The following is a 14,638-nucleotide window of genomic DNA, read 5'->3' as shown; positions in this document are numbered from 1 at the left end:
AAAATAAAAAAAAAACATTAAAAAAAAAATGTTTCCATAAACATGAAGAATATAAATAATAATAAGGTATATATCTTAAGCTAAATCCAATACATCCCTTTTACATAGTAACCCCTAATTTTCTCTAACAAATAGGAAAAAAAAAATCATCCCTAGAAAGAAAAATCTTTATATTGTCTTGCAATCCTAGTTAGAAAAAGGATTCCAATAATAACCCAGAATCAAAGTTTATACAATTTAACCCTGGTCAGATAAGTCCACTTTGAATTCCTTTGGCTTCTTTTTAGGAGCTTGGTCTTCTGTTGCTTTTTCAGATAAAGTCCCACATAATAATTTCTTATCATCTCCTTGTCTATTTTCAGAAGCAATTTCCTTATTTATCTCTTCTGTGGATCCAGAATAAAATGACTTTCCAACTCACTCTTCTGATTTGTAATCTGGACATCCACTTTAATTGTTAAAGTATTAGCCCACACAGTTTGTATATCCATTACAGCTTCTTTCTCCATGTCACTCTTGCAATCAAACATTTTAAATTCCATATTTAGATCCACAACATCTTTTTCCACATATTCCATATCTCTCTTATAGTCCAGCATTTCTTTAAAAACCATTTTAAACTCCTTATTCAAATCATCCTCATCTTCTATTTTACCCAATGGAATCTTTTCTTCTTGTATAATCTCTGCTAGACTCAGTGTTAAAAATAAGTCCTGGACATATTGTTCCCAAACAGATTTAAATTCTTCTGTATTAAAGCAATGTTCCTCTATTATGTTAGGAATTATCTTTTCATTTAATTGCTTTATGGTTCCCTCTAGTTAACCTTCAAAGCCCAATCTTACTTATGTTTATTTTCAGAACCAATACTTTCCCATGACAGGTTTTCTTACAATTAAGTCCAAAATCACTTGCTGTATTTTTCTAAAAATTTAAAACAGTACATAAAAAAGCTATTCTTTCAAATCCATCTTGCCTCTTAATGGTCCCCAGTCAGCATTCGTAACTCCCTTTCGCTGTTTCCAGAAGTTAGTTTTTCTTTTTAATCTTTAAACTTACTTTAATCTTCTTTCTTCCAGGATAGAAGGAAATTCTCCTGGTGTGCAGTAGCTTACCTTTCAGAAGTTTAATTTACAAGTAGCTCACAAATAAGCAGTTTCCGATGTTAATTAAAAGAGGAAGTGAAAGCAAATCTAGTGTCCTTTGAAGGTTCTGCACCGCAGCTTGGGTTCAATGTTTTCCTCGACTCCTTAGAGCACTCAACCCACTGGAGATCGCTAAATTGCGATCTCTTCACAGGGAGCCTCTGTAAGGAGTACCTGTGGGCGATCCAGTCATCTCCTTCATCTGGAGATGGTTCCGAAAAGCTGGTCCAATCACCAGCTCCTCTAATTACTGCAGGCATTGGCTCTGCAACAACGGAGCAATCTTCAGCCCACCATTAGTCCCCCAGAAGTCCAACTTCTTTGAATGTTTAAACAATAATGATTAGGTCCATCATTCTTTAAATATTTTAGCTACAACTTTTGGATTTATTTTGTCTCATAATAACATTTGCACACAATAATATTGCAGTGTTACATTAGGCTTATTTATTTTTATTTTTCCTATAGGATTTACAACATGATCCCCTTCCAAGAGTCATTCTAAGTACTGAGATTTCAAGTGGTCTTGTTCAGTACTACATAAATTCCTTGCATTTGTAAAGTCATTCCCCTTATGTATTACCACAACCAGTATTCATGTTTCTGATGGTATTCTTCAATTCTGTTGTTAGATACCCTTTGATGTATCCTAGACCAACGTTCCTTTTTTTCTTAACAGCATGACAGATAATCTGATCTCATATTCCAAACAACTTTGGTCAAGTCTTCATTAGACAGTCTATTATTTTCTTTAACAGCTGAAAATGATTTCATGAAACATCTGTTCTTTGGCATTATTTATACCTCAGAATTATGGTGGCAACTGGTTTACAACTCCCAACTACATTTCTGTACTGCTCATTTTTAAAATTCCCTGTATTTATTAATAATGATGGGATTTGTATTTTTTCAGTACCTTGATTGATTTTATGTCATATTAGCACATAGAAGCTTCTGTTCCTCATTGGGGTCCTTTGTCAGTGGCATCTCAATGTCATTTAGGCGATGAAATGCTATTATAATCTTGTACAATGCTCAGAGTCACTGCTGTGAGATCAGCGGCCATATAAAACACACAAATAAAAAAAATAAATCGTATTGCACAAAAGCTTAAAAAAAGACAAGTGGCTTTAATGAATAGCAGAGAGGTGCAGCATTTGTATAAAGTCTGATACACTTCTTGTGAAAAATGTGCCCAGCTGTAATGACTGATTCTTTATGACAGGTAGTCCTTGCCTAATGACCACAATTGGAACCGGAATCTTGGTTGTTGAGCGAAGCAGTCGTTAAGCGAGACGCCCATGTGACTGCTTTGCTTAACAACTGCAATCCAGGCATTCCCGTTGTGGTCATTAAGCAATCTCCCAGGTCGTTAAACGGATGGAGTGAAAGAGCTGTCTGCTGGAGGATTTCAGCTCCATGTGAAGCTGAAATCCTTCAGCAGACAAGCTCTTTTGCTCCGTCCTCTTTCCCCTCCCCACAGATTTGAGGTCTGTGACTGCCCAGCGCTGAAAGAGAAGGGGAAACCTCCTAGCGCTGGGCAGTCACGGACTTCAAATCTCCAGGATTTGAGCTTCGTGACTGCCCAGTGCTGAAGGGGGAGCGGAAACCTCACAGCGAAGGAAAGGCAGGGACCTGAAATCCTGAAGATTTGAGGTCCATGTCTTCACACCACAAAGGGGGAAGTGAAATCTTGCAGCAGTGCGAAGGCAGGGACGTCGAATCCTGAAGATTTGAGCTCTGAAACTGCCTACTGCTGTGTCCCCTCTGCTTGCAACCTTCCCTGCCGGATTCCAATGGGGAAGCTGACACAGAAGATTGCAAATGGTGATCACATGATCATGGGGCGCTTGGTAACCAGTCATAAATGCGAGCTGGTTGCCAAGTGCCCATAATGCAGCCATGTGACTGCGGGGGGGGGGGCGACACAATGTTTTATGACATCTGGAAGTGCTTTACCAGCCGTAAAGCCCCTTTTCCAAGGCCGTTGTAATTTCGAACCCTTGTTAAATAAATGGTCGTTAAGCAAGGACTACTTGTATTCAAGATGAAGAATCTGTCTGGCAATCATGATTCCAAACTTGTATGCTAGTATGCTCTTTGTGGTTTCATTTTAGTCTTTTATTGGGCCAGATAGACACACTTCTGTATTAAGCACTGCTATTGCCTTATTCAAAGGTTCATTTCAATATGTAGGCTGTGCTCTAGTATAACTATATACAGTATGTGGACTCCTTACTGCTGCTGATAAGCTGTACTGAGGAAACAGGTTTATAAATTGTCTTTAAAATTTTATGCTAAATGCAGGAAGATCTGAAGAATCTTCACATTTAGGTTTTTCATGCACTTTTAGTATTTGCATGTTCAAGAAAACAACTGAGTACAATTTCCTTCTTTAGATATGTTCTTTCAATACCAGTGTTACGTCTGGTCTGATTATCACTTATGTATTAAGCTTGAATTCACTAACGTACGTTCCTCTTCCCTGTTCCCATATGTGGCACTCAGAGTTCCATCTGAGATCTGTTTACATATCCGAGTGCCTGATTTGTTTTCTACTTTATATGCTATTCTCTGTGAGTCGACCTGAGTATATGAGAACTGTCCCCATGTAGTTGGAAAAAATCTCATAGATTAGATAGATAACAAATCTAAATTATATTAAAAACCTAAAATGCACTGAGATTGTTATCAGTCAAAAAATGTTAACCATAACTAACTTTCATTGGGGGACGCGGTGGCGCAGCGGCTTAATGACGCTGAAAGTTGCCAGCCAGAAATGGTCGACGCTTCAGCGGTTCGAGTCCAGCCTTCGCGTTAAACAGGGTGAGCTCCTGTTTCCTCCCCAGTTCCTGTCAACCCAACAGTTCGAAAACTTAGGTGAGTAGATAAATGGGTACTCTCACTCCGGTGGGAGGAAAAATGCTGGCGGAGCCTTGCAAAAAGGAGTTGGGAGCAGTTGCTGGTAAGCGCGAAAAACCATGCGCGCCCGAAAAGGGCGCGAAGCAACGGAAACCCCGCCTCCTGCGCTCGCCAGCTGGGCTCTGCCCTAGGAAGGAGGCTCTGGCAAACCACTTCTGAAAAACAGTTGCCTTGAAAACTGCAAGGACTCGTCCAAGCAGTCACTGCAGGATCAGCAATGACTGAGCGCAGACAAAAAAAAAAACACCTTTCATTACCTAATTATTTACTGGATTCGGCCATATGTCTGTATTTTGAAATTTGTGAAGGAGATAATTGTCAGATGCCACACAGAGATGCTCCCTTAAAATGTGTTCTCCTCCACTGAATCATATTGGTTCTCTTATTCCCCAGAGTTCCCCGTCTCTGAAAAAGTAAACAGAGATGAAACTGTAGTTATTATCATAACATGCTCCTTGGCCATTCTTGATTTAGGGAAATGAAGCTCACAGATGCCAGCTACTAAGTTTGAACTCTCTCCTGTAGAACATAAATTATGCCTATGCTGAACATAAGAGAGGGATCTTATGTTCCTTTTGTTGATTAAGAGGCATCTGGTAACTAGTTACATCTAAAGCTTCAGCTAGAAGTTTAATGGCGAGTTCAAATAACAAGGGAGATAGTGGGCATCTTGCGCCCCTGGTGATGGCAGATGCTTCGGTATTCCAGAGATTTGTTTGGATCATTGCAGAGGATTTACCATATATTTGTTTAAGAATGGTAATGAATCCAGTTCCATCTGAAGATCTGAAGATGTTCCACCAGTGTAATAAAGTAGGGCCATTCCAGTCAGTTAAAGGACTTAAAAATATCTAAGGTAAGAATTGCTAAGGGAGTTTCAGTGTGTCTGCGGTAATGCAGACAATTCAGAATGCAGCAAATTGTATCTACAATCTGTCTGCCTTTAATAAATCTGGATTGGTCAGAGTTTATGTAGTACCTTGTGAAGGAATTTAGTCTTTTTGCCAAACAAGCTGTATAAGTCTTTAAATCTTGGTTAAGCAAAACTATACAAGATTCTGCCAGGTTTTTTTAGATTTTTTTAAAATCCTGCCTTTATTATTTTTATAAATAAATCAAGGTGGCAAGCATACCTAATGCTCCTTCCTCCTCCTATTTTCCCCACAGCAACAACCCTGTGAGGTAAGTTGGTCTGAGAGAGAGGGACCGGCCCAAAGTCACCCAGGTGGCTTTCGTGCCTAAGGCAGGACTAGAACTCACTGCCTCCTGCTTTCTAGCCTGGTACCTTCACCACTAGACCAAACTGGCTCTCAGTTCTTTATCTTTATTTGACAGAAGAAGTAGCGTCAGTCTAGAGTGTGTCTATGATTCTGGAATTGAACTCTCCCTTGATAGTTTAATAATAATGTATTAAATGTATATGCCACCTGACTCCCAGCGACTCTAATCAGAGCACTAATTTTGGGATTAAAATAACTCCCAGTTTCTTGTAAAACAAGGTTGTAGAGCCATCTGGGCCAGGCAATTTATGACTCCTCAAATTTGGGATGACTTCATTTAGCTCTTCTGTTGTAAAAGGGGAGTTTAACGCTTCCCTGTGATTGTCTTGAAGTATTAAGATGTCACAGCCACTCAAATAATTTTCTTATTATTCATGGGGTCTCCAGTATATAAAGTAGAATAAAAATGAACAAGAGAGAGCCAGTTTGGTATAGTAGTTAAGATTCTGGCCTAGAAACCAGGAGACTATGAGGCCTCCCTTAGGCATGAAAGCCAGCTGAGTGACTTTGGGCCAGTCACACTCTCTCAGCCCAACCCACTTCACGGGGTTGTTGTGGAGAAAATAGGAGGCAAGAGTATTATGTATGTTGTCTACCTTGAGATGACCAAATATACATACATACATATATACATACATAGATAAAAATTTAATACAGTAATAATAATTTCTTACTAGTTATTCTAGTGCTGCTACATCTTTAATCGAATGTATAGCTCTACATTTTACTTTTACTTTTTCGCATTAATTTTGAGCTTTTGTTTCCATATTTATAAAATTTCTGTTTACCAAAGACTAAATTTTCTGTTTGTTTTTGTAAATATTCATTAGGATCAGTATAGTTTATCTTCAATTTTACAAGCAAGAGATATTGGACAGTAATGTAGCATATCCTAACAAATGAACAAACATTCATGGCCTTTTGCTCATTCTTTTGAAAACCACTGGTGACCATTGCGAAATGAAGGATATTTCCTTTATTGATTCACTTAAGTAATTATGAATTTGTACCTGTACTCAGACTATCTAAAGTTTTAAAAAAAAAGGACTAGAATCAGCAAATAGTAGTGTGATCAAGGTTTAGTGTACAATTAAGGCTCAGGAGTTTGAAGTTCAAGGTATAATCTAAGGTTTAGCAGAGATTTTTGAAATACTGGTAGTCCCCAGGTTAAGGATACCCTGTTTATGGACAACCCATAGTTAAGAATGGAGTCTATTTTAGCAAAATTTGAGTTAAATGCACAATGATTTGAGTTAAATACACAATGGTTCGAGTTAATTACACAATACTGCTTAAATAGTACAGTGGTACCTCGGGTTACGAACGCCTCTACTAACGAACATTTCGGGTTATGACCAGCTTCGGCAGGAAAAAATTACCTTGGGATACGAACTCGCCTCGACTTACGAACCGGATCCGCGGCCATTTTCCCTGCTGCCATGCGGTCGCGGCTTCCTGTGGGCGAGGTCGCGGTAGCAAGGAGACGTTCGGTGAGGCTTGTGGTGTGTTTTGTGGTGTTTTGCGAAGGTTTTTGGTGTGCGTGTTAGCATGGCTCCAAAGAAAATGCAGAGCAGGCTTGGCGGGAGTAAGGCTCTGAAGAGAAAATTGCCTCAGGTTGCGACCAAATTCGGGCGGAGGGCGGCACGGATTAACCGGATTTACATTGAACCCTATGGGGAAATTTGCCTCGGGTTGCGACCAAATTCGGAGGGTGGAACGGATTAACCGGATTTACATTGAACCTTATGGAAAACTTTACCTCGACTCGAGACCAACTCGAGTTGCAACCAGAGTCACGGAACGGATTAAGTTCGTATCCCGAGGTGCCACTGTATTATACAATAATACTGTTCCGGCTTACATACAAATTCTCCTTAAGGACAGACCTTAGGAACGGAACTCATTCTGAAACTGGAGACTACCTGCATGGGTAATTAACGTACAGAGAAATCTGTATAAGGCTTTCACAGACATTTCTTTAGTCCTTAACTGTTGTCAGGCAAATGCCTTTATTACATATACTTAGCATAGCCAAATTTCAATGGTATATTTTATGCTGTTTTTAGAGTTGTTTTCTGAGTAGATTAAGGGTAACAAGTGGCAAAGTATGTGAACCTCTAGAATTATCAGTTCATCTGAAGGTGAAATTACAGTCAGGTATTTCAATCAATGGGATGATAATCAGCTGTGAGTGTAGAAGGTCTGGCCTTCTTTAAAAAACAGAATTCTGGGTATTCACTATCAAAGTCTCAAACAAGATATTTCTGAAGACCTCCAAAAAACATTCGTTGATGCTTACCAGGCTGGAAAAAGTTACAAAACTGTTTCCAAAGTGTTTGGATTCCACACGTCAACTGTCAAGCAGATTGGGTACAAATGAAGGCAATTCAACACTATTGTTACCTTCCCCAGGAGTGGTCGACTAACCAACATCACACCAAGAGCAAGGTATGTAATACTCTGGGAAGACTCGGCCCCAGGGTAACGTCTAAGGAAGAGCTCTTTTGCATTGGTGAATGTCAGTGTTCATGAGACCACCATCAGGAGAACACTAAACAACAATGGTGTACATGGCAAGGTTGAAAGGAGAAAGCCACTACTCTCCAAAAAGGACGCTGCTGTCTGTCTACAGTTTGCAAAAGACCACATGGATAAGCCAGAAGGCTATTGGAAGAATGTTCTATGGACAGATGAGACCTAAATAGAACTTTGGGGCTTGAATGAAAAGTGTTAGGTTTGATGAAAGGCAAACATTGTATTCCAGCATAAGAACCTTATCCCATCTGTGAAACATGGTTGTGGCACTATTATGGTTTGGGCCTACTTTGCTGCCTCTGGATCAGGACAGCTTGCTATCATTGATGGAACTAGGAGTTCTGAATTGTACGAGCAAATTCTACAGGAAAATGTCAGGTATCTGTCTGTGAAGTGAAACTCAAGAAGAAGTGAGTCATGCAGGAAAACAATAACCCAAAACACACAAGTTGTAGGACCAAAGAATGGTTAAAACAGAAGAAAGTTAATGTCTTGGAATGGCCAAGTCAAAGTCCTGACCGTAATCCTAGAGAAGTGTTGTGGAAGGACTTGAAGCTTGAAGTTCATGCAAGGAAGCCCATCAACATCCCTGAGTTGAAGCTATTCTGTAAGGAGGAATAGGCTAAAATTCCTCCAAGCTGATGTGGAGGACTGATCAAGTTATTGGAAATACTTAGTTGCGGTTATTGTTGCCCAAGGCGGGGTGGGTGGGAATCAGTTACTGAAAGCAAAGGTTCACATACTTTTGCCACACACAGATATATAGCTTTGGGTAATTTTCCTCAATCAATAAATGAACAAGTATAATGTTTTTGACTCACTTGTTTATTGGGTTCTCTTTAGTTTTAGGACTTGTGTGGAGAACAGATCATGTTTTAGGTTATATTTATGCAGAAATACTGAAAATTCAAAAGTGTTCACAAACTTTTAAGCACTACTGTATGCCTTTGTGGTAGAAGTACATGAAACGAACAATTCTGAATATGGCACAAAGCACTTTTACTTGAAAAACATTTATTGGGAAAGTTCTAATTAAAGAAAATTTGACACATTTCAAATATTTTGTTATTTGGGAATGTCAAAACAAATCTCTTGCTCCCTTATTTTGTCCAGTATAAATGGGCTGATAGTGCTGAGTGTTACCTACCTCCCAATCTACAGAAAATCAGCAAAGAGGGTGATTTTTATTTTTTAAGTTTTAAAATAATAATAGAAGTGATAGACATGCTTTTTACAATCTGCTTGCACAAACAGCCAGAGCCTAGAAAAAAGCAACAGCAATACAGTATATTCACCTGACCAGCTCATGAGTAACAAAACAATAGTGAAAAAAGATTTCTTTGATTATTGGCTTGTGACATTTTCTTTATGTATATTCACAAAGCACACTCTATTGGAAACCTGCCTACAAAACTCAACAAATATAGCAGCATAGTTTGAACCTGGAAGGTTCAGCCATTTAAGAAAGCTACATCTGATGCACATATTTGGTGCTTATTTTTCTATTTGGAAATCTGCCTGGATGAGAAAGCAAAACACACAGAGAACTGACTTGGCAACAACTTTATATTATAACCCATGAATTCTAACTTCAAAACCTGATTTATCAGGCAGGTAACTGTTGGTGCAACTCAATTTCCCTCATGCCCTCAACTCATTTTGGCAATAGCAGCAGGGGTTGAGGTGATTCAAAAAAGTATGGAAAGGAACACCTGAGCTTGGGACAGACCTCTAGAGCATAGGATGTTTTATTCAGACTTGAAACACTTGAAATGGCTGTTCCAAGCTTTGTGGAATCTTTTGAGCTTGGAACACCTTCCATGACCTGTTTGGTGCATTAATGCAGTGGGGCTTAATCTGAAATTTTCTGAAGTCTAAAGTTAAATGTTGATCCCATTTGTATTTGTTGTTGTTTATATGCATATAATTTCATCTCTGATGGAAAAAGAGAAATTCAATTTCAAGATATTCTAAGATAAAGTTGGTTTGATGCCCTTCCAACCATTTGAACCATCATTTGAATCACCCTTCCAAATATTTTTTTTTTAATTTTTTATTTTTTTTACAACAAACACAAACATACATAAACAAACAAAAACATAAAAAACATAAAAACCATCTTCCATCTTATACCATGTGTCAGCCAGTTACCAGTCATTTGTGCCATCCTTTCATAGTCTTCACTCACCATTATATAAATTCTCATGTTATCTATCCAACGTATATTTGTATATTTATCAGTTATCAATTATTAATCATTTATGACTAGTCTATCTATAACACCATTTATTACGAGAAATTATAGCTTTCATTATAAAATTTGTATCATTTTTGTCCATTACTGTGTGTGTGTGTATGTATGTGTGTGTGTGTGTGTGTATACACACACACACACACACACACACACATATATATATATATATATATATATATATATATAATAATTTATATCAGTTTATCGAGTTTCTATTGTAAAATTTCCTAATCTATTGCATTACTGTATCTTTTCGTCCAACCATTGATAAAACAAATCCCATATCATATAAAATTGTTTGTCTTCTTGCTCTCTAATTTCAAATGTCAATTTACTCATCTCAGCACATTCCATAATTTTCTTAATAACTTCCTCCTGCATAGGTACTTTTTCATTCTTCCAATTCTTAGCGAATACAATTCTAGCCGCTGTCAAAACATTTACAAGCAGATATTTCAATTCTTTACTGTATGTTTCCAGTATAATTCCCAGTAAAAATGTCTCTGGTTTAAAGTCTATGTGTTGTTTTGTCATTTTTTCCAGCCATGTGTGGATTTTAATCCAATATCTTTTGGCTTCTGAACATGTCCACCACATATGGTTATATGAGCCAGGTATCTGATGACACTTCCAACATTTATCGGACTTGTTCTTACACATTCTTGCGATCCTCGCTGGGGGTAAATGCCACCTGTAAAACATCTTATACAAGTTTTCTTTATATGCAGTTAACATTGTCATTTTATAGTTTTGAGACCATAGTTTTTGCCACTTCTCTAAATCAATTCCATATCCAAAATTTTTCCCCCATGCAATCATTGTTTCTTTGACCTGTTCTTCCTCCATTTTAAATTCTAGTAAATGTCCATAAAGTTTTTTAATCACCTTTTCATCAGTACCCATCAAAATTTTATCTAGAACAGTCAGCTTATCATAAATACCTTCTGCTTTAGAATCTTTATCAAATCTAGATTGTATTTGCAAATATGAAAACCAATTTATTTTTACACCTTGTTCTTCCAACGCTTGCATAGTTTTAAGTTCACCCTTTTCATTCAATATCTCAGTATATCTAACTGTTTGTTCCTTTTTATATATTATTGGATAAGAGAAGGCTTCAATAGTGGATATCCATCGTGGAACTTTTAAGTAATATTGTCTTTTTGTCTTCTCCCAGTTTAAAAACAATGCCTCTCCAATATAATGCCTTCTAAAATAGCCCTGTGTTTTCGTTCCCTTATACCATAGGAAAGCATGCCAGGCCAACAAGTCATGTCCCTCTAACGTCAATAATCTATTATTTCTTAAAGTTATCCAATCCTTTACCCACATCAAATTTGTCACCTGGTAATATAATTCCCAGTTAGGCAAGGCAAACCCACCTCTTACTCTTGCATCTTGTAGTAATTTAAGCTTTATTCTTGCTTTTTTACCCTGCCAAATGTATTTCAATACAATTTTATTTAAATCATCAAAAAACTCTTTCCCTAGACGAATAGGAATTGTCTGAAATAAGTATAATATTCTAGGCAATATATTCATCTTAATGGTGGATATTCTCCCAATCATTGATAATTGTAGGTTCTCCCATTTTATCAAATCTGTTGCGATCTGTCGTTTGAGTTTAACATAATTATCCTCCTTCAATGTACTACATCTTGGTGTAATATATATCCCTAGGTATTTAACCCTATTTGTGACCTGTATTTCTAGAACTTCTTCCAGTTCTTTCTTTCGCCTTGCTAACATATTCTTTGTTAATATCTTTGTTTTATCTTTATTTATTTTTAAACCTGCTACTTTTCCATATTCTTCTATCTTTTCAATTAATTTGGGTGCTGTTTCCAATGGATCCTCTAGTATAAATACTAGATCATCCGCAAAAGCTTGCAATTTGTACTCTTCCTTTTTGATTTTCATTCCTTTTATTTTTTTCTCTTCTCTTATATTCCTATTCAACACTTCTAATGTTAAAACAAACAACAGAGGCGATAGTGGACAGCCTTGTCTCGTCCCTTTTGTTATATCTATCTGTTCTGTTAAATCTCCGTTTATCATAACCTTTGCAGTCTGCTTATGGTATATTGTTTCAATGGCTTGAATAAAATTTTTGCCAAAGCCCATTTGTACCAATTGCAATACCATAAATCGCCAACTCACGTTGTCAAAGGCTTTTTGTGCATCTAAAAATATCAAGGCCATTTGCTTTTCAGGATGTGCCTCATAATACTCCAAAGTGTCCAGAATTATTCTCATATTATCTTTAATTTGTCTCTTTGGCAGAAATCTGTTTTGATTGGCATGAATTTAAATATCTTTTCAGTCTCTCTGCCAAGATTGAAGCAAAAATTTTATAATCTGAATTTAATAGAGATATAGGTCTATAATTTTTAACCTGTTGCGGGTCAGTGTCCTCCTTTGGTATAAGTGTAATGTATGCTTCAGTCCATGTTTTAGGTATCCTCTTCTTTGTCATAACTTCATTCATGACTTCTAATAATTGGAGGCTCAATATTTTCTGGAAGGTTTTGTAAAATTCCACTGGCAGCCCATCTGGACCTGGGGCTTTCCCAACATTCTGCTATTTTAAAGCTTCTGTTAGTTCCATCATAGTTATATTCCCCTCTAACATTATTTCAATATCTTTAGGTATCTGGGGTAATTTCGCTTTCTGTAAATATTGTCTTACTTCTTCTTCTTGAACATTCTCTTGGTAGTACAATTTTCCATAATAATCTTTTAGAATTTTTTTCTTGCCCTCATTACCAAAGCAGATCTGTCCTTCTTCATTTATCAATTGATTAATCCTTTTTGATTCTCTCTCCTTTCTCAGTTTATAAGCTAGCCATCTGCCTGGTTTATTTGCATCTTCAAAGTAGTTCTGTTTAGTGTTTCTGATTTTTTGTGCTAGTTCCTCCTTTTCCATTAGTCCCATTTTATGTTTAATTAAATCCATTTTAACTTTAATGTCTTTTTTTTGCGGGGATTTCTGTAACTCTTCTTCCAGTTTTTTATGGTCATCCTCCAATAATTTAAAGGTCTTTTTCTGCATTATGTTTCTTTTCCTTGTATAATCTATTATTAAACCTCTTGTATAGGCCTTCATTGTGTCCCAACCCTTCCAAATATTTTAGATGTATGCACAGAATAGAAATAAAGTAAAAAGACTGGAGGGTTCTGATTTTGTGTGCACAAAACTACCAAATGACTGAAAGAGGAAAAAAACTGTAACAACTTCTTTCATACAAGTCAAGATGACATCTCGCTTTCTGAAAAGAAAATACAGAAAACCTTTAACAAATTTTAAGTACAGAACACTAAACAGTCACTTGGACATTTCATTGGGATAATGGGAGGGGCAGTGCAAAATCAGAATGTTTAAAGGAACATTTTCCAAATTTCTGTTTAACTGTGGAATCAATAATTATATTTCTTGTATCTCATTGACCAACCCTACAGAAGTTTAAGTCTGATTGAATATCCTCCTAAGATTAGCCTGAAGACTTTGTACAAAATTAATCTTGTTTTGGTGAGTTATATAAATGGGTTTCACTAATATTCTTGAAAACCTCTACTTTCATGTTGTTAGGACATTTTTCACTTCTTGCCTGGATTCTTTTTAGCATTTCTTCATTAAGTTATGGAACCAATGACTTTCATATTCAGATTTATTCAAGCAGTAATCTTGACATTTGAGTTAGCTTTTAGAACCATTTTGCATTTATAGTAATATATATTCTGTATTTCCTCAGTCCCTACTGAATTTGTTTTAATCTGTTCTGGATGCAAATTTCCAACAGCCTTGTCTCGCTTCTCCTCTAGTTCTTTTTTCCCTCTCCCCTTTGTGGACTATGTTTGATCAGGTGTGGCAGGAATATCCTTTCTCAAGCTGCGCCCTTTATATTAGTCAATATACTCTTCTCTCCCTCCCATTTCTTCTATCTCCTCTGAGCTTTATCAGTTGACTTATAATTCTACAATTCTCATTGGAATCTAATACAGTTTGTTCATTATTTAAACAAAATCTGTTTAATGAGCAATGTAAATGTTAGACATGTTGCAGCAGAATACCTTTTTCTCCTTAGAGACATTGCTTATTTAACTGTTTAGGCATTATGTGTGGGATGCCCTGGTTGAAACAGAAAGGTGTTTACCTTTAGCCCCAGGGAACTGTAGTGAGTATTTCAGTTCACCCATCGATTTATTACTTGACTTTTGGAAGTTTCTATCTTGGCTTTAGTTCTCCTATATGGACAAGTAGATTTTTAAAAAAATATGCTGTTGGTATACAACTTGTCGTCTTACTCCTGCTTCTTTTAATTATATATATTTAGAGAGCTTTTTTATATTATATTTGTCCCAAGATTTTACAACTGTTAAAAGTTTTGAATATCTCTCAGGGGCTACTTACCTTATACTTGCAAATAACTTCACAAATGTTCTCCCTGCTTGTTGATAGATATAAATAAAAGCATCTTTGAAGCAAAAATATCTGATTTAGA

At 36.8% G+C, this 14,638-nt stretch overlaps 1 protein-coding gene across 6 annotated transcripts in view; it reads left to right on the top strand.

Moving 5' to 3' along the window:
• GBF1 (golgi brefeldin A resistant guanine nucleotide exchange factor 1) overlaps positions 1-14,638 on the top strand; it is a 218,814-nt gene that overhangs the window by 20,450 nt on the left and 183,726 nt on the right. The gene's annotated exons all lie outside the window — the stretch shown is intronic.

Source organism: Python bivittatus, unplaced genomic scaffold, assembly GCF_059951505.1.
Source record: "Python bivittatus isolate LINGU-HERP-01145 unplaced genomic scaffold, Pbiv_v1 ctg000050_np1212, whole genome shotgun sequence".
Lineage (NCBI taxonomy): Eukaryota > Metazoa > Chordata > Lepidosauria > Squamata > Pythonidae > Python > Python bivittatus.
This window is presented reverse-complemented; position numbering and strand designations above follow the sequence as displayed.